General features: G+C 38.7%; 1 protein-coding gene across 1 annotated transcript in view; it reads right to left on the reverse strand.

The window, feature by feature from the left end:
- The window catches only part of Cntn1 (contactin 1), a 271,171-nt gene that overhangs the window by 121,128 nt on the left and 123,397 nt on the right, over positions 1–26,646 (reverse strand). The window lies entirely within an intron of this gene.

Raw genomic sequence — 26,646 nt, forward strand, 5'->3', positions numbered from 1 at the left:
TCATCCAGCACTTTGGAATAGCCTTGTGGTAGTGTGGGCACCTAACTAATGTTTCATTGTCTCTGCATAAGCAACAGATATGAAAACTGAAAAGCAAGGTAGAGGTGCCTGCTATTATAGAAACTCGCTGGTTGGTGGCAAACAGACAGGTCCATGCGTCAGTGTAATGAGTCAGATTGAGGTTTGTGTGGTATTCACTTGAGAGGAGAAGGTTATCTTAACAAAAGCATTGCAAACACAGCACTATGGCAATGTAAGCGGAAGGTGAAGGTGGAGATACTGTGGTCCAAGATGTAACATTTGCTAACTATAATTCAACCATTTCTACTGAATTCTTGGAAAAACAATGTATCCAGGAGTGTTACAGAGAACAGGAGTCTCAACTTAAGAGAACATGTTTTCAAAGATTTACAAATAGTGATATAAAATGTTAAACAGGAAGAAAGGCAGTAAGGCGACATCTGAAGTCAACACCTCCAGGAATTATCTGAGACATATGCATAGTTCTCTCAGCTACTTTGTTACACTTGGCCTGATCCTGACCCATGACTTGTAAGATTCTCATGGAGCAATAGATGCCTCCTGTGTCTGGGACTCCCTTTGAGACATAGGAATCCCAGTAAGTTGACAAGTTAATGTCTTCTGACACAAACTGCCTTGCGAATGGCCGTAAACTCCTGACAAGTGTCTTGGTTAATGGCTGATAATGTCACTTGGAAGGAGACAACAGTCACTTCCTTTACTTAGACAAGTGTAAAATCTGCCTTCAGTAAGGATAAGATTCTGATTTACTACATAAAGAAGAGCAGCCTAAAGTCAGAAGACATATGATGTACATGGAGACGTGATAAAAAAAAAATCGGAGGGAGAAAGAAGACGGAAAGAAAATGGGAGGAATAACTATAGTGAGATAGGTACCAGACTTCCACAGGCCCCTCCTGTGTGAGGTTGATAGCAGACTGTTATGCATGTTTTGTGGGTTCTTTCGGCAAGTCTAACCTTCCCTCTTTCATAGTGATGTCTCCCATCATGCATTAGGCCATAGACCCCAGTGCTGAGCTTGACAGTGATTGACTTCTCAGAAAGGTTAGCTTTTCTCTTCTTCCTCCCCACCCCATCTCCTTCTGCCATAGCTTTTATCTTCTTCTTCCCCGTTTCATCTTCTTCCACCAGGAAGCTGCCAAGGCTCTTGGATTGCCTGTCCTGCTGATTTCTCAAATTCCAAAACTGTTCCTGAATGTGTGTATAATGTTAAGTTTTAATTGTCTGTTTGACACAGTCTAGCATAGCCTGAGAAGAGATTCAATGAGCGACTGTCTAGATCAGGTTAGCTTGTGGGCATGTTTCTGGGCGATTATCTTGTTTGCATTAGTTAAAGTGGGAAAACTTGCTAACCATGGGTTTGCATCCTGTATTCTTTAAATATAGAGAGGAGAAGGAGCAGAGAAAAGAATGAGCAGAGAGGAGAACGAGCAGAGGAGAACGAGCAGAGAGGCGCAAGTGCACACTCATTTCTCTCTGCTCGTAATTGGGGTCACGATATGAAAAGCTACTGGAAGTTCTTGCTGACTTGACTTCCCTCCTATAGTGAGCTAAAATACATGTCTTTTCCTTAAGGCTTCTGTCTGTGTGTGTGCATGTGTATGTATCTGTATGTGTAATTTTATCAGAGCAAAAGAAAGGAAATTAATATGTCTTTTGAGGTACCAGAACTTGAAATTATTGGCTTTCTGACCACATAGTGTGATAGTTCTTGCCAAGGTATATGTAAATGAAATACAGTATTATTTACTGATTTTCATTATAGTACATTCAAGGGAGGGAGTTGAGGTATGCAACTCCAAAATAGTGAAGCCAATGGAGATTTTACCTGTAATAATTTGCATTTCAAACTACCATGTATCCATTCATTTAAAGCTTCCAAATCTTGAAATAATAATAAAATCTCCCTTAACATATACTTGTTGTAGTTACAAAGTTAGAATTCATGCTTTTCCTTGGACAGGAAACCTAGTAAAAGAAAAGAATCTGAAGTTTGTGATGCACTAAATGCACTTTTTCCCCCAATAGAGGCACATAACATACAGGAAAAAAAATCAAGTTTCTTTCTTTTCTGTCAAGACCAAGAACCCACAAAGGGAATCTGGAATTCCTTATGAAAAAGCATATTGGGAATCTCAGTAGTTAAAAGCACTAGCTTCTCTTCCAGAGGATCCCAGTTCTGTTCCCAGAGCCTATATAGCAGCTCACAACCACCTGTAACTCCAGTCCCAGGATCTAGTATCCTCTTCTGGCCTCCTCGACCACTGCAAACACTTGGTGCACACACACAGGCAAGCAAAACAACCCATACACATAAATTAAAATTTAACAATTAAAAATAAATAAATCTTCAAAATATTTTAAAATAAAATAAAATCTAACATAATAGAAAATCAAGAAATCAGATTTAAAAGAAAAATACTGATGCTTCAGTCTTCAACAGAAAATTATATATTAGCCAAAAGAGTAAAAACAGAATCAATATTTGGATAAAAATAGAAAATCTGGTTTATTTCCATCAGGATGGATTTTGAAAAATTTTTATTGTCTTTATTCTCAAGAATACTAATTATTTGAAAAGAAAAAATATTTTTCTTTTAGTATATGATTATACTCTAATGCATAAATACATAAGTCATTTAACTTTAGAAAATGTGTTAAAAGGGAAACTGTTAATGACTCATTATAGTCAGGCAATACTTAGAACATAATTATTATAAATGAATAGCTAATTTTCAGTTATCAATCTTAATTTATCAAAGATTTCTGGGAAGGCAAAAAATATATGCCTAAAAGATCTGTATTAATTTATTTATCCTTGTTTTTGTTAAGCAAAATTGGAAGAAAAAAATGCTGTAATAAAAAAATTTTCATGTCAGTATGTGAAAAATAATGAAGAATTAAAAATACTTCTTCAGGAGAAAAGAGAATCAGTTAATGTCCTGAAGAAAAAAAATTAACAAATTTGTTTTATTTAAGTATTGCATGATAACAAATAAAAAAAACACTGCTATGTCAGTCGACATTTGTAAATATAACCAAATGAGTGTTTTGGCTTTAAACCCTCCCATAGACTTTGTACAAATTTAGAATGAGTTTCCTGGTGAAGGGGAAGGTAGACAGAAATGGAAATAGGTAACCATGTCAAAGCTGTTATTTGTATGAGATGATCATTCTCAAAGGTTAACTTAGCTAAAATGTGTGCAAAGCAAACCAGGCAGCCAGCATGTGAGGCTCAATAGCAACAGTAAACGTTGACTTCTAACCCAGCTCTAAGGAATTTCATATGCAATGTTACGATATGAGAAGGGTAATGGGGCTCAGTTATTCAGATTAGAGGGCAAGGGAAATTGCTACAGTTCAGTCTGGAGAGGGAAAGCAGAGGGGCTTACCAATGAGACAGGACTGGCAAACAGAGGCCAAGAAGGCAGAGAGCCTGCTGTGAACTCAGCCTTGAGGTCTTTCACTTTGGTGACTAGTGAAAGGAAGGGGTGTCACACTTCCCCATCAACTCTACAGGTCGTCTTGGAAAGTGGGGCAAAGACAGAATTAGCTGTGCCCACACAGAGCAAGTGTTCTAGAAAGTTAAATAAATAAATAAAAAATTCCTAAGGCGAGAATGTTATTTAGCAATTCCTTCTCCGAGATCAAGGTACCAGGAAAGGCATAGGAAGAAGTAGTGGAACAGGGAAGAGAGACAAGTCTTATCTTTTTTTCAGCTCAGCAACTGGGCAGCTTACAACACTGGGCCTCTATTTCTGCAAATATTAAACACAGGATCAGGAAATACTAGAAGGGTTGGGTGAGATGCTCCTGTGAAATACTCTGAAATTACTTGATGCACAACAGCGTCTATTCTGCCAGTGCTAGGTGCCAGTTAGAGAGCCGCAGGATTAGAAAAGAGCTAGAGACCCTTGTCATAATCAGCAGGAGGTGAACTGTAAAACCTGGTCGGAGGAGTACGACCTGAGTCAGATCGCTGGACCTGGGTGGAGATGGCGTCTCCTGAACTGCCTGGCAGTTAGAACGGAACCAGCTCCTTCAGCAGGTAATATCTGGCTGCGGCAAATGATGAACAAGACTTGGACATGCAGAAAGAGACTCAGTCAAAAGCCTCTAAAGCAAGTGAGTGGATGAAGATGATCATGACACGTGATCACCCCTTTGATGCAACAGGCGATGCACGGTCAGCTTACTGAAGGCCTGGTGGCGGGGGAGGTGCTCACAGAATGAATCATCTCAATTAGAAATTACCTCAGAATCAATTCAGCTCCAACTGTATGTCTCATAATAGGCACTAAACTAGGAAGCGAGGTTGTATTCCTCTTTGTGAAACCTCTCCTTTCAGGAGTTCTTACTCATTTTTTTAAATTTATTTATTATGTATACAATAGTCTGTCTGTGTGTATGCGCACAGGCCAGAAGAGGGCACCAGACCTCATCACAGATGGTTGTGAGCCACCATGTGGTTGCTGGGAATTGAACTCAGAACCTCTGGAAGAACAGAGAATGCCCTTAACCTCTGTGCCATCTCTCCAGCCCTTTGTCATTTTTCTTTAAAAAATCTCTGTTAGCTCTGTTCACTCCTTGTGTGTTTTCTTGCTGTGAGACAATGAACTTGAAAGCCACTGGCCCCATGGGGTAGTTTTGTTGAAAGCTGGATACTTGACACCTTAGTTTCTCAAGTTCAAGTACCCCAGGAGCAGAAAAAAAAGCCTAAACACTCTAAAAGAATCCGCATCAATAAGTCTCTAGTGGATAACTGTATGAATTTGTTTCAAGGATTCTGAAATCTTATAAGATTTCTGTATAGCAGGAACCTTTCTGAGAAAGGGCAAGACACTGCCTCCTTCTACAAAGATCAAACTGTAACAGGATGGTCAGAACGAACTCCAAAAACCTGAGCAAGCTATGCTTGGACAACACCCATGTAATCAGAGATTGATCTTTTGTTCCCCAGTCACCCAGAACCAAATAATCAGTCAAAAACTATATTAATTATAACACTCTTTGGTCAACAGTTCAGGCATATTCCTAGTTAGTTCTTACATCTTAAATTAACCCATTTCTATTATTTTATATTTTACCATGAGGCTCGTGGTTTGTTACTTCGCATCTTGCTTCTAGGACGGCTACATTGTGTCTGCCTGACTCTGCCTTCTTTCTCCCTGCATTCAGTTTAGTTTTCCAGCCTAGCTATATTCTGCCCTGTCATAGGCCAAAGTAGTGTCTTTATTAATCAATGGCAATAGAACATATTCACAGCATGCAGAGGGAAATCCCACACCATACCCATCCTCAGAAGACCAATTGAAGAGACAAGTAATAGTGAAAATAATAGGAGGATTATTCAATATGGCCACACTGGGAAGAGGAACAAGGAGGTCTAGTGAACTCCTCCAACCCTGCCAAGTCAATCCATATTGTTGTTATATAAGATTTAGAATTAAGCACAACCAAGATGTCTTCATCAGTGTGGTCCCACTAAGTTACAACCTACATCTAAAAAATCAGTGGCCTCCTATAAACTAATAACAAATATATTGAGGAAGAAATCACTTCTAGGGTTGTCATTTGCGAAATCTGGTCCGTATCTAGATTGTCTTTTCTGTGCTGTGATGATACCATTTGACTCTTGTGCTCTGTTCTAGATTAACATCTTCCAAATAAATTAATCAAAACAATCCATCACACCATTAGTAGGTATTTAATGACTAACAATCATTTACGAAGGATTTACATAAACTTCCATGTCATGACAGGCTGTTCCATCAAGACCATGATTCTTATATGCACTGATGGAGAAAGAGAACTATTAATAAGTTCTTCTGTCACTGTTTTAAAAATAAAAGGATATTTTTAGGGATATGGACACACAGAAAGCCATGCTCCTCTATCTCCAGCACAGCTAGGAAAGGTTATTAGGAAAGAATAATTAACCTAAATTGTCTTACCCTTGTTACTCTTCTCTGGTCTCAGGGACAATTGTTGCATGGTCTACTTCTAAGAGATGATGACAGAGGACTTATGACAGTTAAACATGGGCTATTTTAGGTGAGAGACACCATCACCTTCTACTGAAGGCTTTTTCTTTCTATTCAAGAAATCAATATGAAAGTCTCCCGGTGTTGCTGAGGTCTCTTAATCCTTACAAAATGTCAGCTACAAAGTCTGTGAACAAAGTCTGAAATCCATTTTCAGAGACCCGCTGTTAGGATTAGCGAAATTGAAATCAGGAAGTGAGTGACAGATTTTGGAAATGAAATTAGTTTGTAGGATTTAAAAAATTCTAATCCTTTAGTGAAAGAGTGGTATACATTTAAATGCTAAGCTCGTTAGTCAGTTTCATGTAAATCTTATACTTCTCCAGTCAACTACTGAATTATTAAATAAAATTTTAATGCAGTACGTTCTGAATGTTCTAGCTTCCCAGTAACTCTTTTAAACTACCTTTAAGGATTATGACTTTGGTTTAACCTTTAATGCAGTATTGTTACTGGAATTTGAGCAGCTCATTGTTATAGGCAGATGGATTTAGTAAAAACGCTAGCAGAATATAGTGCTCCGAGTAACGAATACAGTACACGTCCAAGGAAAGCATTTCTTTTCTGAAAGGAACTGTAAGTAGCATCTGCTTTTGTTGTTGTGGCTTTGTTTGTTTGTTTGCCAGAATAGGATCTATTGTGGCTCAGCTAGCAGCAGAGCAAGGAGCACAATGGTCTTCAAGCGGTAGGAGCCCAGCTCTGAAACATCCTGCCACCAGACTGTGTGAAGCATATGGGGAAAGAGAAACAATATTCCAACACAGCAGTAAATGGAAGAGAGTGTGAAATTACAAAGTCGGGAGGACTCAGGGCAATGTCGGCAGGCTTTTTGATGATGTGGGTGTTAACTGGGAACTGATAACTCTGCACCTTACAGAATAGGTCATGGCTCATGTAATTAGATATGTGATTAATATCTCTTTTAAAACACATAATGGGTGCAGAGGAATTTAACCTGCAAGCATCCAAATGTCTTACATTATTTTCTGCACAAGAAAGTAAAACCCATGTGAAATAAAGGGTATGCTAGATTCACACTCTTTCACTGCACGTTCAGGAGTATTGTACCTTTGATTGCTACCGTAAGAAGAAAGCATTGCTTTTGCCTTGCATTTTAGGAATGTCTGCATTGTGGGAAAGAATGCAGAATAGCGTATCTCAAACTATCACCGACCCCTGGAGCTAATATAGAGTTCATCTTACTCGTTCATTTATTTAGCTAAAATTTTAAAAATTTGAGATGTTAAGGAAAAACAGAGAGAGTGAAAAAAAATTAAGCATATCAAACAACATGACTTCTTGATTACCGGCAATTCAAAAACAAACAAACAACAACAACAAAAAATAAACCCTAAAGGAAGGACACACTAGTTGACCAAGCAACCAAGCAGGACCTAACACTTTTGTCCGTTGTTTATGATCTCTTCTTGCTAGTAGGCAGAAAACGCAGACTTCACTTCCTTTAAAATCATCAGATGCTTGAGGCATAGAATTGTTGGGGGAAAAAAGCAATACAATGGATACTTTTAAATGGAGACTGTTTTATTGTTTCCCGTCCACCTGGACCCAAACAATTACGAAAACTATATTAATTACAACACTGTTTGGCCAACAACTCATGCATATTCCTAGCTAGCTCTTATATTTTAAATTAATCCATTTCTATTAATCTGTGTATTGCTACGAGGTTGTGGTTTACTGGTAAGGTTCTAGCGGCTTTCTCCTTCAACAGTTGCATGGCATCTCCTTGACTCCTCCTACTCTTTCCATCTCTGTTCGGATTTCTCACCTGGCTTTACTCTGCTAAACCATTGGCTAAAACGGATGTGGGATTTCCCTCTGTATGCTATGTTTTTTTTTTTTTTGCCATTTTTTTAGTAAAGAAGTTGCTTTGATATATGGCAGGGCAGACTAGTGAGGCAGGAAATCCAAATAGAGATAGAGGAGGAAAGAAGGTGGGGTCAGGGAGGTGCCATGTGTCTACTGAAGGAGAAAGACTCTGGAATCTTACTGGTAGGTCACAACCTCGTGGTGATACATGGATTAATAGAAATGGGTTACTTTATGAAGCAAGAGCTAGCTGGAAATAAGCCAGAGGCACCAGTCAAATAGTGTTGTAATTAATATAGTTTTGTGTGATTATTTTGGTCTGGGCAATGGGGAAAAGAATTTACAGTGGGGAAAAGAATATACAGTCTCTGCTTTCATAATGAAATTCAAGCATTTGGGGATAACCTGCATGGCCTGCCACCCACTTTGGTCCACATACTTGTACATCCACCCACTAGGGGTCAGGAGGAAAGTAGTTGAGAGCACCGCTGCAAGGTTCAGCACTCCCTGCCTGGGCAAGCAGCTGGATCAGGGCTACTAGGCATGTGCAGGCAGGAAAGCATGGCGGATTCCCACTGCCATACGCAGAGATATGTCAGTCCACAGAAGGTGCTGCATGGCAGATTTACCTTTTACTCAAACACAAAAAAGGCTTCTGTGCTGCTTAGTGCTTCCCAGAGTTGCAGTGTGGAAACAGCTCCCACCCAGAAGTTTCAGAGCTGGAGATGAATGTACCTCCACTGTCTGTTATCTGCTGAGAGGCAGATCCAGCATACAGGGCTGCTGTGACCACACTGCTACTATTTTTAAATGGCCCTTGTCAGAAAAGGATTTCAGGTACACAATAGGACAGATTCAGGCATAAAAGACCTCTAAATAAGACACAGTGTGTTTAAAAATGTACATATGCTTAGGAGAGAAAGGAAGAAGGGTATAGACAGTAATAAAAAGAAGTAAATAAAAAAGTCTTTAAAGAGACAATAAAATTAATAGTAAAAAGCCATACAAAAGTGGGAAATACACAGAGAGTCTGGATTATGTATATTATTGTGTTTTCTTTGGATTTCTGGACTACAGAGAAACATTTGGTTCTGAGGGTTACTAAGTTAAACCAACATTTAAAAAATATTTTAAAGGTTTCCTGACTTGAAATTTTGAGTCTAGGACATAGTACTTTGGAAAAGAGGTTCTGCTTTTGTTTCCACAGAGGATGGCAACCTATGGATTCCTTACAGAATAATGTGGTTTGATGGAACAAGATCCGCCAAAAGGGATTCATGAACCCTAAAAAATACCTTGCCCAATAAACAGAAGGAAACAGTTTGGAGAAAACTATGCCCAAATTCCCCAAATGATTGTTTATAAATACCTCTTTTCAAAAAAGGGAGCTGATTATAAATGGTCAGTCAATCTCTTTCTTAAAAAATAAGGGGATATGATATAAAGATGAATACATTGCATTGGTCTGGATCTTGGTCTATTGATACAAATTTAAGGTTGATTTGTTACACTGTGTACATGTATTTCTGGTCTTGTTTAAGGCATTGTGTTTGTGCACTTCACTTAAAAATACAATGTATAACTAAGAGATACAGATTAATAGATAGTCATCTATAATAGTCAAACTGTAGTCATGTTAGTTAGGTTTTCTAGATGTACAGAGATATATTTCACATGGATAGATATTCTTCTTCAAACCTTTTAAAGACCTACAGAATATGACACTTAGAATATTTTAACAACTTAGACTTTTCTCAACAGTCTTCTGGCAATACCAAATACATCAGAGTTTCTTGATGAACATCCAAGAAATTCATTATGGAATTTGCCTTCAGTGTGACAAGACTAGCTATTTGGACAAGAAACTGCTCTTGTATAAACTGTACATACAGGACACACAGAGAAGTGACTGATAAACTTTCCAAAAGATGGAATGGTCCTTCAGGGTTCCTTCTGCACAGAGGAAACTGTCATATATTCTGCAGGATGCAGAAGAAAGTGACTAACAGACTGTCAATATAGCTGAAACTGTCTTTCAAATTTCCTGCTCCAAGGAAAAGTCAACCAGATACTATGGGCCTTTAGGCTGAAGATGGATGCCCTAATATGACAGAAGAACTTAGGGTCAAGGCAACAAGGTGTCTCTGTCAATTTTAAAGTTTTGGAAGTTGCATACAATGCACTTCCTGCTTACTTAGGTAATATTATATCCTTCTGGAGTCTTTGATGGAGTTGAAGACACATAGTTATAATTTTCCTTACTTTTGTTAAAAGATAAATTAGATACAAAACTTTCCAGATACAAACAGACTAAATATTGTAAGTGCAATTCTTAATTAATACCAGTTTTTATTTATACCAGATGTGCAATTTTGCTATGTTAAAGCTAAATCCTTCCTTTTTATTTAGACAGAAAAGGGGAAATGATGCATGGTTTCCCTCTATAAGCTATGAATATATTTTATTGTCATTGGTTAATAAAGAAGCTGTTTTGGCCTATGGCAGGGCAGAATATAACAAGGCAGAAAATCCAAGCAGAGATAGAGGAAAAAAGAAGGCGAAGAGATATGGGAGGAGGAAAGATGGGAGACACCATGCAGCTGTTGAAGGAAAAGATGCCAGAAACTTACTGGTAGGCCACAACCTCAAAGTGATACATAGATTAATAGAAATGGGCTAATTTAAGATGTAAGAGCTAGCTAGAAATAAACCTGAGGCACTGGCCAAATAATATTGTAATTAATATAGTTTTTATGTGATTATTTCTGTCTGAGCATCCAGGGAATGAACACACAGTCTCTTTTTTACATGAAACAGCTTTATTAATTAACCAAAAAAAGACAACACATATACAGAAGGACATCCCACATCAAATACTAAATGAAGTGTACAGCTTGCTTAGTTCCAGTGGGATCTAGGGATGAGTACCAGGAATAAAAAAAACTGTAAATCTTTTGCCGTCAGGATACAAGCAACTGTATGGAGCCAGATAATGAATAGGAATGCTAAAGATATTAAAGTAAGGAGAGAATGCATACACATGGGACATGTCAGAGAAAGGAGACACATGCACACGCACACGCATGCACGTGCCCCAAATCATCAACTTACATATTATCCCCACATAATCTTCCTGTGTTATTAAGAGATAGTCTGCATCATAAGAGTCATGTAGCTTGCCCCCAAAATACATGACAACTAACAGAGTAAGAGCTTGAATCCTAATATTGCAGACAGAATCTAATTCCATGGAGTTACTTTTTAATTTTTATGAAGATACAGTCTGTGTTTGATCTAGATCATGAGAGAAGGTATTTATTAAGCAGTAATTCACAACTTCTTGTAATTAAGAATCAGTGTTTTTCAAAGTATAGGATAGAGATTGTCTGCTTATTAATAAGATGTCTCTGAGCAATACCCAAGTGTAATTAAGAGTTTCTGGGGAATACTCAAAGTATCTGCACTTTAACCAAATGTCCAGGGGATATTTAGGCATCTCAGAGTTGTAGAATTTCTGTAGTATGTTAGATTTGAAGTTTCTAGTACAGAGAAAACCTCTGGCTAGAATACTGTATATGGATGTGTTTTGAGGCCAACTCTTAAGCAAATGTACTCTAAAATCCTATGTACCATATAATACCACAGCTCTCAAAATTTGCAGGCAATGTGCTTTGTGTGTCCTTTAGTTTGTGTGAAAAATGAAGGTATCCTCAATACCTACATCTGATTGACTTTCCCACATTGGAATGAAAGGGGTAGCTTGAACCAAGCAAGATGCCACACATCTTTAATCTTAGCACTACAGAGTCAGAGACAGATGGATCTCTTTGAGTTAAAGGTTACCATAATCTACAGAGCAAGTTCCAGGATAGCCAAGACTGCATAGAGAAAGACACTGCCTCAACTAAAAATAAGGAGACAAAGAGAAAGAGAAACAGAGAAATGGGGGATGAAGAAAGGGATAAAAGGGATAAAAGAAGCAAATGGCATTCTTGCTATGGAATAAACCTTTTGTACAATAAATACATATTGCTCTCAAAAAACAAAACTGGTTGGCTGATAGCTAGGCAGGAAGAGATTGGGTAAGACAACCTGAGAGAGACAGAATGCTGGGATGCTGGGAGGAGGAAGAGAAGAGTCAGAGGGTCACTAGCCAGAGGGAAAATGAGTCCGACACACAAAATGGAATAGAGGTAAAAGCCACATGCCTTGGGCAGCAGATGGATTAATAGAAATGGGTTAAGTTGTAAGAGCTAGTTAATAACAAGCCTGAGCTATTGGGCAAGTATTTATAATTTATATTAAGACTCCAAGTGGTTATTTGGGAAACAGCTGTCAGGGCAGGAAAACTCCAACTACATATTTTGATATGCTACTTTGACTAATGCCTGAAATATTCTTTTATTTGGGTCTCCCTTGCTGAACTATAATGATCTGACTAAATGTGCTTTTAACTTCCAATTTCTTTTGCCCAGGAAAACTTCAAACTGATCTGACATAGCTGGATGACTACAAAGACCCTTGTGCTGAGATGCCAGCCCAGTGAATCAAATCTAATAACCCAAAGTGGAATTTAATAGGCTTTGACAGCAGAAACACTCCATGCCAGCAAGGCAGAATGAGCCAATGCTTTTCTCCTTTGCTCCCACAGACACCGACATAAGGACAAAGCCTGTGAAGTCACGCTGCCAGATGGAAGGGCTCACTCAGCTTGTCCTGCAAGCACTAATGACTTCCTGAGCTGCACTAGTCCCTCTGTACAGATTTAGACTTCGGTGGAAACACCTGTGTCTAGGAAAGACTTGGGTTCCTGCTGTCATGCCTCCCCTGAGACAGCGTTCTCCATCTTTCTCTCTCAGATCTATGCACAGGCTCTGGATGTCAGCGGCTGTTCCACGTGCCTGTCTCAGCGCCCTACAGGTGACATCACAGTCATTGCATACTTCACCCATATGAATTATTACTGACTTCTTACTCTCACATACATGGAGAGAGTGTTGTTAATGATTATAAAAAATCTGGGAGTCATTGTTGGGGTTAAGGGATATGCCATACATAAGCCATATTCCTCCTAAGAGCATGGTATGGTTCACAACGGTGAAGTTGTTGAATAAAGGGGAAGAATCACTGACAGCATGTTGGCTTTTGTAGCCATGTGTGAACTGACAGGTAAGCTGTTTAGGATCAAATCCTAAAATCAGCATACAGAAAACTTTATTCTTTAATGAACATTAACTTTGAAATATTTACAAGCTTTTGGGGTTTCAAATTTCAAAATAATATTTTGAAATTATAATTATACCATTTCTCCCTTAGCTCTCTCCAACCCTCCCAAGCATCACCTCCCAAATTCAGAGCTTATTTTCCTTTAATTGTCTTCTCTCTCTCTCTCTCTCTCTCTCTCTCTCTCTCTCTCTCTCTCCCTCCCTCCCTCCCTCCCTCTCTCCCCTAATTACACAAATAAACCCTGTTGAATCTGTATACTTCCTGTGTATGTATATAATCTGAGGCCTAACCACCTTGTGTTGACTCTTCCACATGGGGAAGATTACTTCTCTCATCCTCAGTTTATCCAGTTTGTTCATATTTTATTGTCTAGTGTTGAGGCACAAGTGTTTTTCCACTTCCAGGTTAGCATGTCCATTGGGGTCAACACTGCTCCAGTCCTGTTAAGATGGCTTCATGAATGTAGCCTCTCTGACTTTTCTCGGACAATCAGACAGCAAATTTCCTGTTCCTCTGACTCTTACAATCTTTCTGCCCCCTTGTCCCACAATGATACCTGAGCCTTAGTTATGGAAGTAGTGTTGGAGATGTATTGGTTGGTGCTGGGCACCACACAATCTCTCATTCTTTGTATTCTGATCAGTTGTAGTTTTCTGTGATGGTCTCTGTCTATTGAGAAGAGAAGTTTCTTTGATGAGGGGCGAGAACTACATTTATCTGTGGGTATAGGGACAAATATTTAGAATGTAGTTAGGAATGGTACTGGATAGTAAAGTGTCAGTTGTAGGTTTTCCTCCAGGATCCATGATTTCTCACCTCCCTATGAATTGGCTAGGTTTTCAGTACCAGGCATGCTTTCAATATTGTTGAGCAGGTCTTATATCCAAGTAGAGAGCTGTTGGTTTCTGTCAAGGTGTGCTTGCCACTATTGTGCCCTCCGGGTTATGGTGCCATGCAGAGCATTATTGTGGGTCACAGCTAGGTAGGCATACTGGTTGCTGAGCATTCATTTTCTAACTACATAAGAGAATACCAATAAGTATAAGTGCAGTAACCATTCAGATATTTGTGCTTAGTGCATGATGTGTCAAGACCTATATTTCTCAACATTTTCCTAAAATGGTATATAGTATAATAAAATTATCACATAAATGTAGTTAAAGTTTTAACTATTCATTTATTCATATTGACTTTTTTAAAAAAGAAAACTTAATGAAAGCAAGTGAGATAATTTAGAAGGTAATGTGCTTGCCTAAATATGTGATATTGATTCTCCAAACTCCCATGGTGGAACAAAAGAACTGACATCTGCCAATTATCCTGATTCCCACATGCATGTTGTGACACAAAGACATCTTCATCCCCAGTGCCTTCATCCTGGCATCTTCATCCCCAGTATCTTCACCCCCAGCATCTTCATCCCCAGCATCTTCATCCTGACATATTCATTACCAGCATCTTCATCCCAGTATCTTCATCCTCAGCATCTTCATCCCCAGTATCTTCATCCTGACATATTCATTACCAGCGTCTTCATCCCTAGTATCTTCATCCCCAGCATCTTCATCCCCATTATCTACATCCCCAGCATCTTCATCCCTAGTATTTTCATCCCCAGCATCTTCATCCCTAATATATTCATCCCCAGCATCTTCATCCCCAGTATCTACATCCCCAGCATCTTCATCCCCAGCATCTTCATCCCTAGTATCTTCATCCCCAGCATCTACATCCCCAGTATCTTCACCCCCATTATCTTCATCCACAGCATTTTCATCCCCGGCATCTTCATCACCAGCATCTTTATCCCCAGCATCTTCATCCTGGTATCTTCACTCCCAGTATCTTCATCCCAGCATCTTCATCCCAGTATCGTCATCCACAGCATCTTCATCCCAGCATCTTCATCCCTAGTTTCTTCATCACCAGTATCTTCATCCCCAGCATCTTCATCCCCAGTATCTTCATCCTGACTTATTCGTTACCAGCATCTTCATCCCCAGTCTCTTCATCACCAGCATCTTCATCCTGGCATCTTCATCTCCAATATCTTCATCCTGGTATCTTCATCCCCAGCATCTTCATCACCAGTATCTTCATCCTGGCATTTTCATCACCAGCATCTTCATCCAGGTATCTTCATCCCCAGCATCTTCATCCCGGCATCTTCATCCCCACCATCCTCATCCTGGCATCTTTATCCCCAGTAGTTTCATTCCCAGCATCTTCATCCCCAGCATCTTTATCCCCGGCATCTTCATCCCTGGAATCTTCATCCCCAGCATCTTTGTAGTTAGCTGTTTCATTTTTTTTTCTAACCACCAGACCGTAGCTGACAGTGAAACTCTGCTCTTGGTTTGAAGCACGTCCTTTAAGACTTACAATGACACAGTGAGAACTGAACACTGGACATCTCCACTTCTCATAAGAGAGGATTTATTCAGAAAGATTGAGTATAATTCCTCATTATTGTGGCGAAGCACAGACAACACAATACCCACTTGTTTAACCACTTCAAGTCAGTGGCATTAAGTACACTCATACTGTTAAGACCATACACAAGAGTTTTCCTTTCTTCCCAAACAGAAATTAGCATTCTTACTGGTATTAGAAATACAATCATGTTTTCTCTCCTTCAGTGACTAAGCACTAAGTCATAAAAACGAGCGGCATTGTTTTCTAACACTAAGGGTCTAGTGTCTACCTTCTACATTTTAGTAATCTCCACATTCATTTTGGGATTACAAATCAAGTACCTTTCCCTTCCAGATGTCTGAGAAACCCAAACAGGAGCTAGGTTTCTCTGTTGCACGCTCATCATTTCTTGGAATTCCTTCATGTTAATAAATATTGCTCCTTACACTTAAGCGTTCTATCTCACTGCAAGTCTCTGGTCTCCAGAGGCATCAAAGTTTCTATCTGGCAGTGATGTGAAGGAATATTTGGCTTCTGTAGGGCATCTGGGGATTCGGGGAGAAGAAAGGAAGGTCTGGAGACACAGAAGCCCTCTGCTTGGCCCTCCTTCCCTCACACGAGTCATTTAATTGCTCTATAGCTTTTCTTAAACTACTCAACAATCCCATCCTTGCTGTTTCTCTTATTTAATCATTTAGAACAGACTTGATGGAGACAGTGATCTCAAATATAGATCTAGGTACTTCTCACCAATTCCTCCTCCACTATGAATTAATTAAATGGACAGATGGGTCTGAATTTCCTGACAGTGAGTTGAAATCTTACAGAGAATAACCTAGATAGTAACTGCCAAACTGTTTTCATGTGTTAAGCTAATGTATTTTACAAGGATCTCTTGCAATGCCTCACAGAGTGAGCAGCTACTTCTACAGGCCTGCATACCATGGCAAGGTGATGCTGGTAAACATGGAAGCATGAGCAAGGCTTTGGTCTGGTCATTAGAAGTGCCAAGTGAATGTTTTCCATTTAGATGTTGTTCTCTTTCATGTATCTTTCAAATCTTTTGACTTTGTTTTGTTTGTAGAGAGCCATTCACCTTGTGAGACTGTTCTTTTTCTTAAAATGAAAAGATATTTTAATAATCCTTTTACAAAGCCCTTCGGGGACTTTGCTGCCTTCATGATCAAGAAGGCAGTGCTATTTTATAAGTATCTTCCATCCAGGCTGGAAAGATGGCTCAGTGCTAAAGAGTACTTGCTGCTCTTCCAGAGGCCCTGGGTTTAGTTTCTCACACCCATATGTGAGCTCACAATTATCTGTTACTCAAGTTCTGGGGGATCCAATTCACTCTTCTGGCCTCCATGGGCCACAGGAATATATGTGATGAGCAGACATACATACAGGCAAATACCCATATACAAAAAAATTTTAAATTGGAAAAATTAGAATTGAAAATCCTTTCCATCATTTTCACTGTTTAAAAATAAAACTATGAAAATAATAGCAGCTAACAAAAAGTGGCCAACACAAATCTATTTCCTTGCTTTTGGTTTAATAGCCACATTTCTTACTAATACTAATCTAATATAGAATAAGAAAGGACAAAGCAAAATTACAAATTATACCTGGACCTAATCCTATCTCTTAAATATCTTTCATTATAGATTTGAAATATGTTCTTTTACTGGCTTTAAACACATTAAATAATGATTCTCAAGCAGAGATGGCTGAGTGGGTAAAATGCTTATCATGCAAGCACGAAAACCGAAGTCTGGTTAACCCTAGCACTCTTACAGTGAAACACAATGAGTCTATAATTCGCGATCCTAGAGAAGCTAAATAAGAAGGTGAACCCAAAGAAAAACATATAAGCATCCTCCTGAATATTAACCTGCATCAGGCGATGAAAGGAGACAGAGACAGAGACCCACATTGGAGCACCGGACTAAAATCTCAATGTCCAAATCAGGAGCAGAAGGAGAGAGAGCATGAGCAAGGAACTCAGGACTGTGAGGGGTGCACCCACACACTGAGACAATGGGGATGTTCTATTGGGAACTCACCAATGCCAGCTGGCCTGGGTCTGAAAAAGCCTGGGATAAAACCGGACTTGCTGAAAATAGTGGACAATGAGGACTACTGAGAACTCAAGAGCAGTGGCAATGGGTTTTTGATCCTACTGCATGTACTGGCTTTGGGGGAGCCTAGGCCGTTTGGATGCTCACCTTACTAGACCTGGATAGAGATGGGTGGTCCTTGGACTTCCCACAGGTCAGGAAACCCCGATTGCTCTTTGGGCTGATGAGGGAGGGGGACTAGATCGGGAGAGGGGGACTTGATGAGGGGAGGGGGAGGGAATTGGGAGGCAGTGGCGGGGAGGAGGCAGAAATCTTTAATAAATAAATAAATTAAAAAAAGAAAAAAAGAGCAGGAGGTATAAACAGCCTGGGCAGTGGTGGCACACGCCTTTAATCCCAGTACTCAGGAGGCAGAGGCAGGCACATCTCTGTGAGTTCAAGGCCAGCCTATTCGACAAGAGTTAATTCCAGGAGAGCCATGACAGCTACACAGGGAAACTCTGACTCAAAAAACAAAACAAAACAAAAACAGAAAGGTAAAAACAGAAGAATCCCTGGGGCCTTGTGTACCAACTAGGTTGGTATATGTTGCAGTGAAAAAAGCAAAAGAGACTCTATCTCAAGTAAGATAAAAGGCAAGGACCAACATGTGAGGATCTCCCCTTACTTCCTCACACAGGCTATGCCATGGTGTGTATGCACCCACACTCACATATACATATGGCATCACACACATGTACACACACACATACACAAACACATCTGAACATGTCATGTACACATTAAATACAGTTTTAAATACTATATTCTGAAGTTTAAATTAATGCATCTAGAGAGTTCTTTTTAAATATGTAGGTTATTTCACATATTACAATGGAAAATTTGTAACCAATTATCTAATTCAGGAAGAGCTATAAACTCCCATACATATGAGGAAACTGACAGCGTCTAAGTTGGTTATAGATATTTTTCCTATGTGAATATTTTTACTTAAAAATGTACTTTTCATTTTACATATCAATTCTTCCTCCCCTTCTCCTGCCCTCCCATGTCTCCCTTCTTCCCACCCATCATATGCTCCTCAGAGGGGTAAAGCCTCCCTTGAATGGTCAACAAGGTCTGACATACCAAGTTGAGACAGGATCAAGTATTCCCCTTCCCCCACCATATCAAGTCTGAGCAAGGCATCCCACCTGATGGCATGGGCTCCTAAAAGCCAGTTCATGTACCTGGGATCGTTCCTGGTGCCAGTGGCCAGGGGCCCCTCAATAGATCAAGTCACATAACTGTCACTCACATTCAGAGAGTCTAGTTCAGTTCCATGCAGTTTCCCTAGCATCAATCCATAGTCCATGAGCTCCCACGAGCTCAGGTCAGCTCTCTCTGTAGTTTCCCCAGGTAAAAATGGGGCCCCTAATAGGGATACATATGGGGGGGCCCAAGGAAGGGAAAAAAGTTAAGATCTCCTGTGTAAACTGGGAAGAGATAGAAGGGGTGAGATGGTAGATGGTAAAATGAGGAATCAAGAAGACCGAGTTGGGGAAGGGATGGAGTGGGAGAGCAATGAAAGAAGTATCTTGATAGAGGACACAAAAGAAAGTGACTGAACTGTCTTTAAAATTTCCTATAAAAGGGACCTAAGAAGCAAGATGGTTTAGCTATCCTAATATCTAACAAAATAGACTTCCAACTAAAATCAAAAGAGAAGAGGAAGAACACTTCATATTCATCAATGGAAAATTCCACCAAGATGTTGTTTGAATTCTTAACATCTATGCTCTGAAAACAAGAGCACTCATGCTTGTAAAAGAAACATCACTGAAGCTTAAATCATACACCAACCCTCACACACTGATAGTGGAAGACTTCAGTATTCCACTCCCACCATTGGACAGGTTATCCAGCAAAAAACTAAACAGAGAAATACTGAAGATAACAGGCATTATAACCCAAATGGACCTAGCAGATACCTAAAGAACATTTCACCTAAACACAAAAGAAAACAACTTCTCAGCACCGCATGGACTTTCAATAAAATTGACCATGTACTTGGTCACAAAGCAAGTCTAAAGAGAAACAAGAAAATTGAAATAACTGCCTGCATCCTATGAGACTACTGCTGATTAAAGCTGGGTTTTAACAAGAACAGAAACAGTAGGGAGCTTATAAACTCACGGAAACTAAACAACTCTCTACTGAATAACTACGGGGCAAAGAGAAGAATAAAGAAATAAACTAAAGACATAAAATGTTTAACAGGAAAAGCTATTGTAATAAAATTTCTAACTGGAAAAATATGTATTCTAATCTCAATATGTCAATATAAGCACAGAGGAGTTCATTGAATATAAAAACTAAACCATTTTAAAATAAAGCTTGTAGTTAAAGCAAATCATGTAACATCCCCCAAAAGATAGAAATTAAACAAGGATTTTTCTCTCTTATATAAAAATTGCAAACAAATTTTAAAGACAAAATATGAATTGGGTAAAAGTCTGAAGTGGTTGTAGACAAAGTTCTAAAGAGTTCAAAGCTATAGATGTGAATAAATGTATAATCATCATAGCTCCACAGTTGGTAGGCATGGTTGGAGATTACATGAAATAATAAGTACAAGGAACCATAAATTAAAGTAGAAAGGCTGGGAAGATGGCTCAGTTGGGAAAGTGCTTTGCAGAACAAACATGACAGCCTTGGATCATTTCCTGGCATCTACCTAGATGTTTGAGACACTGACATGCTTGTAAGCACTGCACACAGAGTATGCACATCCTTGGAACTTGAGAGTTTAGCTGAATGAGTAAGCTCTAGGTTCATGAAAGTGTCCACCTCAAAATGTAAGCTAGAGAGCAACTGAAGAAGGTATCTGGTATGCACCTCTACCTTGCACACACATGTTCACCTGTGTATAGCACAACTGCTTGCATACACAACACATATATAATATATACACTTAAACTACAATTGTGTCATATTCAGCTTCAAAATAAAAACTCAAATGTGCTTATACATATGAATATAATTTTATAGAACTAAAGTCAGCAAAACTCAGTGTTGAAATTGACAGAATGTTTGAATTTTCCTATACAACTAAAAAGCAATAAGTAAGCCAACATTTTGAGAAGAAAACTTATGCACCAAAAATTTTAAGATTTGAGATAGTTTGACATAGTAAGTCACCACAAAACTCATTCTAATGACTTAATTTGATTTATTTACATTTAATAGAGAGACATAATAAAACTATAAGCTTCCTTGTAGTAAAATCATAAAATGTTTTTTCATAAAAATATTTTATATAGTACTTTGTTAGAAAAACAGACTGGATATTGTCTGACTTAAAATTACAAAATATACAAAAATTGAAAAAAGAGAGGACTGAAATACCAAGTGAGATAATGTACACCTATAATACCAGCACACAAAAGGTTAAGGCAGGAAGATTAGAATTTTGAGGTCAGCAATAGCAATATAGTAGAATCGTGGCTTACAAAAAAAAAAAAAAAAAAAAAAAAACAGGAAACTAAATAATAAGGTAAGGAAAAAAGAAAAAGAAGAGAAAAAGTTATGGGCAAGAAAACATAAAATAAGTTTTATATAGATATATATCTTAGAACTGAAAACAGCAATAAGTATAAATGAATTAATGTATACATTAAAAGGCAAAAATTCATAGAACATAGTAAAAATCCATTCTGAAAATCATAGTATATACTATCTGAAACCACTAAATCTTGATGGGATAGCACCAAAATGTAGCTATTTCTAAGTGGTGACACCAGAGAAGCTTTGTAGATTTGTTATATTTTCTATAGAGCCAAATTTTCCAAATTAAAAGGACATACTAATTCCTTTGTAAGAAAATTATTAAGGAAAGATTTAAGATGAGTTTATCATTGCGGTTATATACAATTTAATAATGGCTATGCTGGCAAATACCATTTGATGCTTACAATTCTAACCTTGCATATGTTCTAAAAGAATTCCTACATGTTTTAGTATGAGATACAATTAAAATAAAACTTCAAAATGAAGCTCCTGAAGGGAAATCACAACAAATTACCCATAGATGCAGAATTGATAGATTATTTTTCTACTTTTAAAATTAGGACATACAGCAGTTAGAAAGAAAACTCAGCAGCAAAGAGTGCTTACCACTGTGGTTCGCAGCATCCCCCCTCAGGTGACTGACAACTACTTGTAATTCAAGTGCCAGGGACATCTGATGCCCTCTGGCTTCCGCAGGCCCCTGCACAAACGTGTTGCGCACATTCTCACACAGACACACACATACATACACATAAAGATAAATAAATGAGTCAACCTCTTTTTAAAAGTCAGAACATGCCATCACCCTTTCTTACTACAGGGTGGAAGATGTCTCCTTAGGAGATTTAATCTTCAAACTGTTTCCTAGCAACATGGTTTAAGACAGAGTATCTTTCTCCATATCAATCACTCACATCTGTGGAAAACGCCTAAGAGCATCATTTTCATGCTGTGAAGAAAGTTTGAATCTGGCAGCTGCAGTATAAAGACAGGAATGCCAATTCTACAGACACTAGCTTCTCCTTATTCACTTGGAAATATTACAGCACCCATGCCTTTGAGTTTGAGGAGACACAATTACACGTTCCATCAGAGCTGTATGATTTTAGTCACACTTTTGATTATAAAAGACTTCAATTAAAAAGCACAATAGATACTGATAACCTTATCATTTTTATTTTCTAAAGACATGAAATAACCATACCTCAAAGCAACTCATTCAATTTTTAAAAAGTAGCCTTCTTCTCATTACCCGAACCTTGAATGTGAATTAAAATCACCTGGGAATCTTAAATTCGAGAATTTCTGTGGACTGGGACTTGAAATACAGTCCACAACGTTACTGTACATGTAAACCAACTGAGAAGCGCTGTATATTGTACAACCCTATACCAAGGGATAAACTGCATTTCAAGAATAACTGAAAATAATATGCTATTTAACCATACTTTAAATATACCAATTTTGAAAATACTCACAAAAACCCAAATATAAACTTCAAACACTGAAATCATTAAGAAAATGAAAAGAACAATGCTTCATGATTTTAAAACAAGAAAAATACAGCATTAAACCTTTGCTCCTCTAAACTATTTTACTTACACCAAAAGTAATATATTGAATTTAAAACATGTTAAAAGGAGACTTTGTACATATGATTCATGCTGATTCTCAGTGTTGCTGGAGACAGGAGACACTGGGCAAGAAGTTGAGGCAGGGATCTGGGTAGCCAATCACTGTTTTCCTTGCCCTTGACTACAAACCGTCCTGGGCAGAAGGCAGAAAAGTCCTCAGCTCTATTGACTGCTTGTCCTGGCTAGAGGTCAGAGAGACTAACAATCTTTATTGGCACTGGTTCCTATCCTGATTTCTTGTTATCTTTCTTCTCCTTTAACACAGGAGAAAAGAATAATCATGGCTGCAGTTTCCAAGAAGCTTTGTATGAGTTGATGCTTCATTGACCTAGGAAAGTGTGTCTGATACTGCAGTCCAGATGCTCACACACCTCAACGATGGGACAGCTGGACTGACCAGATCACACACATACCCATGCCCAACCCAGTAAAGCCTTATTAACCCTAGCCAAGGATCCATGGTAGCAACCCAGACTTGGTTCCCTTCCTGGACACAGGTCTGTTTGCTTGCTTTCTCTTAAGATCTCTCCTGTAAGAAAACTTTCTGAAACTCACCCTTCTACTGTTTGTGAAATTCTTTCTTCAAGTTCATGAAACAAAGGCCCAGAAGTCTTCTGGTCTGGGATGGCTTTGATGGTCATTGATTATCTAGGCTCTTAGGCTCCTGGTGGACCACAAGTGAGAAAATTTGTGTTTTAATCAACGATTTCCCTCAGCTCCAGTTTGATTGGATTCAGAATGCCTACAGTAGTGAAGTGTTTCTCTGGGTGTGTCTCTGAGTGATTTTTGCAGAAAGTCTCCTAAGAGGTGAAGATCCAACCCGAACGTGGGCAGCACCATGCCACAGACTGGAACACTGGGTGGAATAAAAGGGGTAACTGAGAAAGACCACTATTTAACCTTCTGTGTGCTTCTCGTTTGACTGGGTGTGAACTACTTAGATCTACCACATTTCCCCCAAAGGATGAGCTGGAACTATAAACCAAGCTGTGTCTTTTCTCCTTCAATTTGTTTTCCTCAGGCACTGTACCTCAGGAACAACGCATCTGACAAACAAAGTGTGTATTTGAGATGAGGTAACTAAGGAATAAAATGTGGCCTAACTGAGCAAAATGCTGTTGTAACCTGGCAATGGTGTCTTTTGCCAATCTGTGCCTAGCAGCCTTAAAGTTAAGTTTTCATGACTATATTAGAAACTGAGGCTCCAGAGATTTCCCACTCTGGAAAATCTAACTCCATCTGTCATGTTATTAGCATTGTGGCTTCCCTTCTCTTATGGGCTTTTCAACTGATCGTGAAAAGAATTGTGTAACCCTACAGATAAGTACAGTCTCCACAACCATCAAGGAAATGTCTCTTCGCAACAGATGGAGACCACTATAGAAAACAGCAACCAACCAAAATACAGACTTCTGAATCTCAGTCAAATGGATGCACCTAGCACACACCCTCCCACATCAGGCTCGAGCACTGTCAGGTGAATTCTTTCTCTTCAGAAGAAAAGGAGTGATTAAAAGATTCAGTCAAGTAACTTAGTGAGATTTTGTTTATCATAGAACGAGGATAGCCACAGACTTACTAAAGATGCAATACTCCTTTAAGTTCTATCACATGAACCCCACAGAGAAGGCAAGTGCTGAAATAAGTCCAACTGAGATTATTTCTTCCGAAAGAAATGTTGTGGATGGCACAAAAGAGAAACAACTCTGGGAGAGTGCATGATTTAAAAACTCTCATGGTGGTATTTATTTTCAGGGTGGAATGGCTTAGGATGGGTACTGCGTTGCTAATGACACAGGTTTCTCCTCTTGCTGTACATTCTCTGCATCAAAGAAAGAAAAAGCACAACCTTATTGCCAAAGTTTATTTTACCAAAGTGTCTAAATAATCAAAATTGTTCAGTAGTAGAAAGTATTGTGAAATCTTTTTTATAAACCATTTATACCTGGATCCAGAAAAGAAAAACATCCTGAAATGATAAAAATGAAATTAATTGTTGTATTATCTGTACCTCAGTCCATTCTGAAAGCCCTAGTTAGTTCTGATACTTTCAGTAATATTATACCAGCACACATCCTTCCTCAGTCAGCTTCTCTCGGGACTTGTGACATCATCACAAGCTGAAAGATGCAGATTTTTATTGTTATATATTGTCCCGTGAGTAGATTACTTTTGTCCATAGCTCTAATTGCAAATATACTAGCTAGTGATTACATCTATCATCCCCGCACTTTCAGATCTATGTTACTTGTGCCTTGTATTCTAGCCAGAGGCATCGATTATTCTATCCCAGACTTGATGATCTTGCTTTTATCATACCATCTACAAGGTAAATACATTTACACCCACTTACTCAAGAAAGAATGCTGGCCACATCTGCTTTAAACAGACTAATGTCATCTCCACCAAACAAACAAAAACAATAAACCCAAAAGAAAGCAAAACAAAGAATCTCACCTAGGGAGAATCCACCTCCTTACACTTCCTAAATTAGAGACTTCAAAATCATCTTTCGCCTGTATAATATACTTGGCTCTGGAGTTTCCGTACCCCACGGTTGAATACATAGGTAGCAGTTAGAGCTTCCTTCTCTATATCTTCAATCTGCCCTCATTCTCTCTTGCATGTTTATTTGTTAGTACTTGCTGCTCCACATGAGTGTGCTCCTTAGTCATATACCAAGTCATATACTACTCTATGCCACACCCTTTTAGCAACCAGCCGCAAACTCCACAAACATGGTGTTACCATAGATATTTCTGCAATCTTCATTAGAAGCTATCCCCTTGGTTCTATGAGACATGCTCCAGAGTAATCAACTTTTAAAGAAGGAATGCAAGAAATAAAAACACAAAAGCATGCTGACGCAACATTTCCAAATGCCACGATGATTGATGTTCTATAAGGAAATGGGAAAATGTGCAATATTTGATAAATGACATAATGTGTGTGTAATTAAACTCACTGTGGTATAAATTAAACTCATTGTTATGTTTCGAAATCTCACCCTGAAAGCCCATGGCATTGATTTAGCTTCTGCATATGAGCCCAATCCAAGGCGCAGCTCAGTTGTTAATCTCTGAGTAAATCAAGGCCCTGCTGTATGACCTCACTGCCCTCTGCATTCCCCAGTCACACCACTTTCATTTTCTCAATCTATTCATTTTTGGTGAAATATAAAAGATTAATCAAAAACATCTCAAAAGATTAAATAGTGTGAGCCAATCTCATTAGAAAAGAGAAAGTTTGCAAAGCATGTGAGTTGAAAAAGGCCAAGGTAATATTTCATTTGAGAAGAAACTACTTAATTATGCTTAAGTTTCTTACTGAATGTTTTCAAAAAAGAACTCTGAGTTAAAAGCTATAATGACTTGGTTGTATAATAATCTTGGTTGTAAACTTGATGAGATTTGGATTCCTCTAAGAGAGATACTTCTGGATGGGTTTATGAAAATATTACCAACACAGAGTAACTGAGGGGACAGATGTTTTTCTAGAATGGGTAGCAGTTTCTAGAAGTGGCCTAGATATAAAGAGGTCTAAGAGAAAAGTAAATTTACTTTAGCCTGCCAGCTTTCACCCTTGTTGGTGAGGGCATCTACTCTCATGATGCCCCTAGCATTCACATCCTTCACAGATGCTGGCACTTAACTTCTTGGGTCTTCCAATGTTGACTAAAGACATGCCACTTGCAAGGAACCCTCCAGATCTTTAGCATCAGATTGGGACAGCTGAGGAGGTATCCAGCCTAGTGGGCCAAGAAGTCAGTGAACTCTCAGTCTATCTTGTGTGACGATAACCATTGCTGAACTAACCAAATTGTATCAC

This window comes from Alexandromys fortis, unplaced genomic scaffold, assembly GCF_014885135.2.
Source record: "Alexandromys fortis isolate MF-2015 unplaced genomic scaffold, M_Fortis_MF-2015_v1.1 scaffold_28, whole genome shotgun sequence".
Lineage (NCBI taxonomy): Eukaryota > Metazoa > Chordata > Mammalia > Rodentia > Cricetidae > Alexandromys > Alexandromys fortis.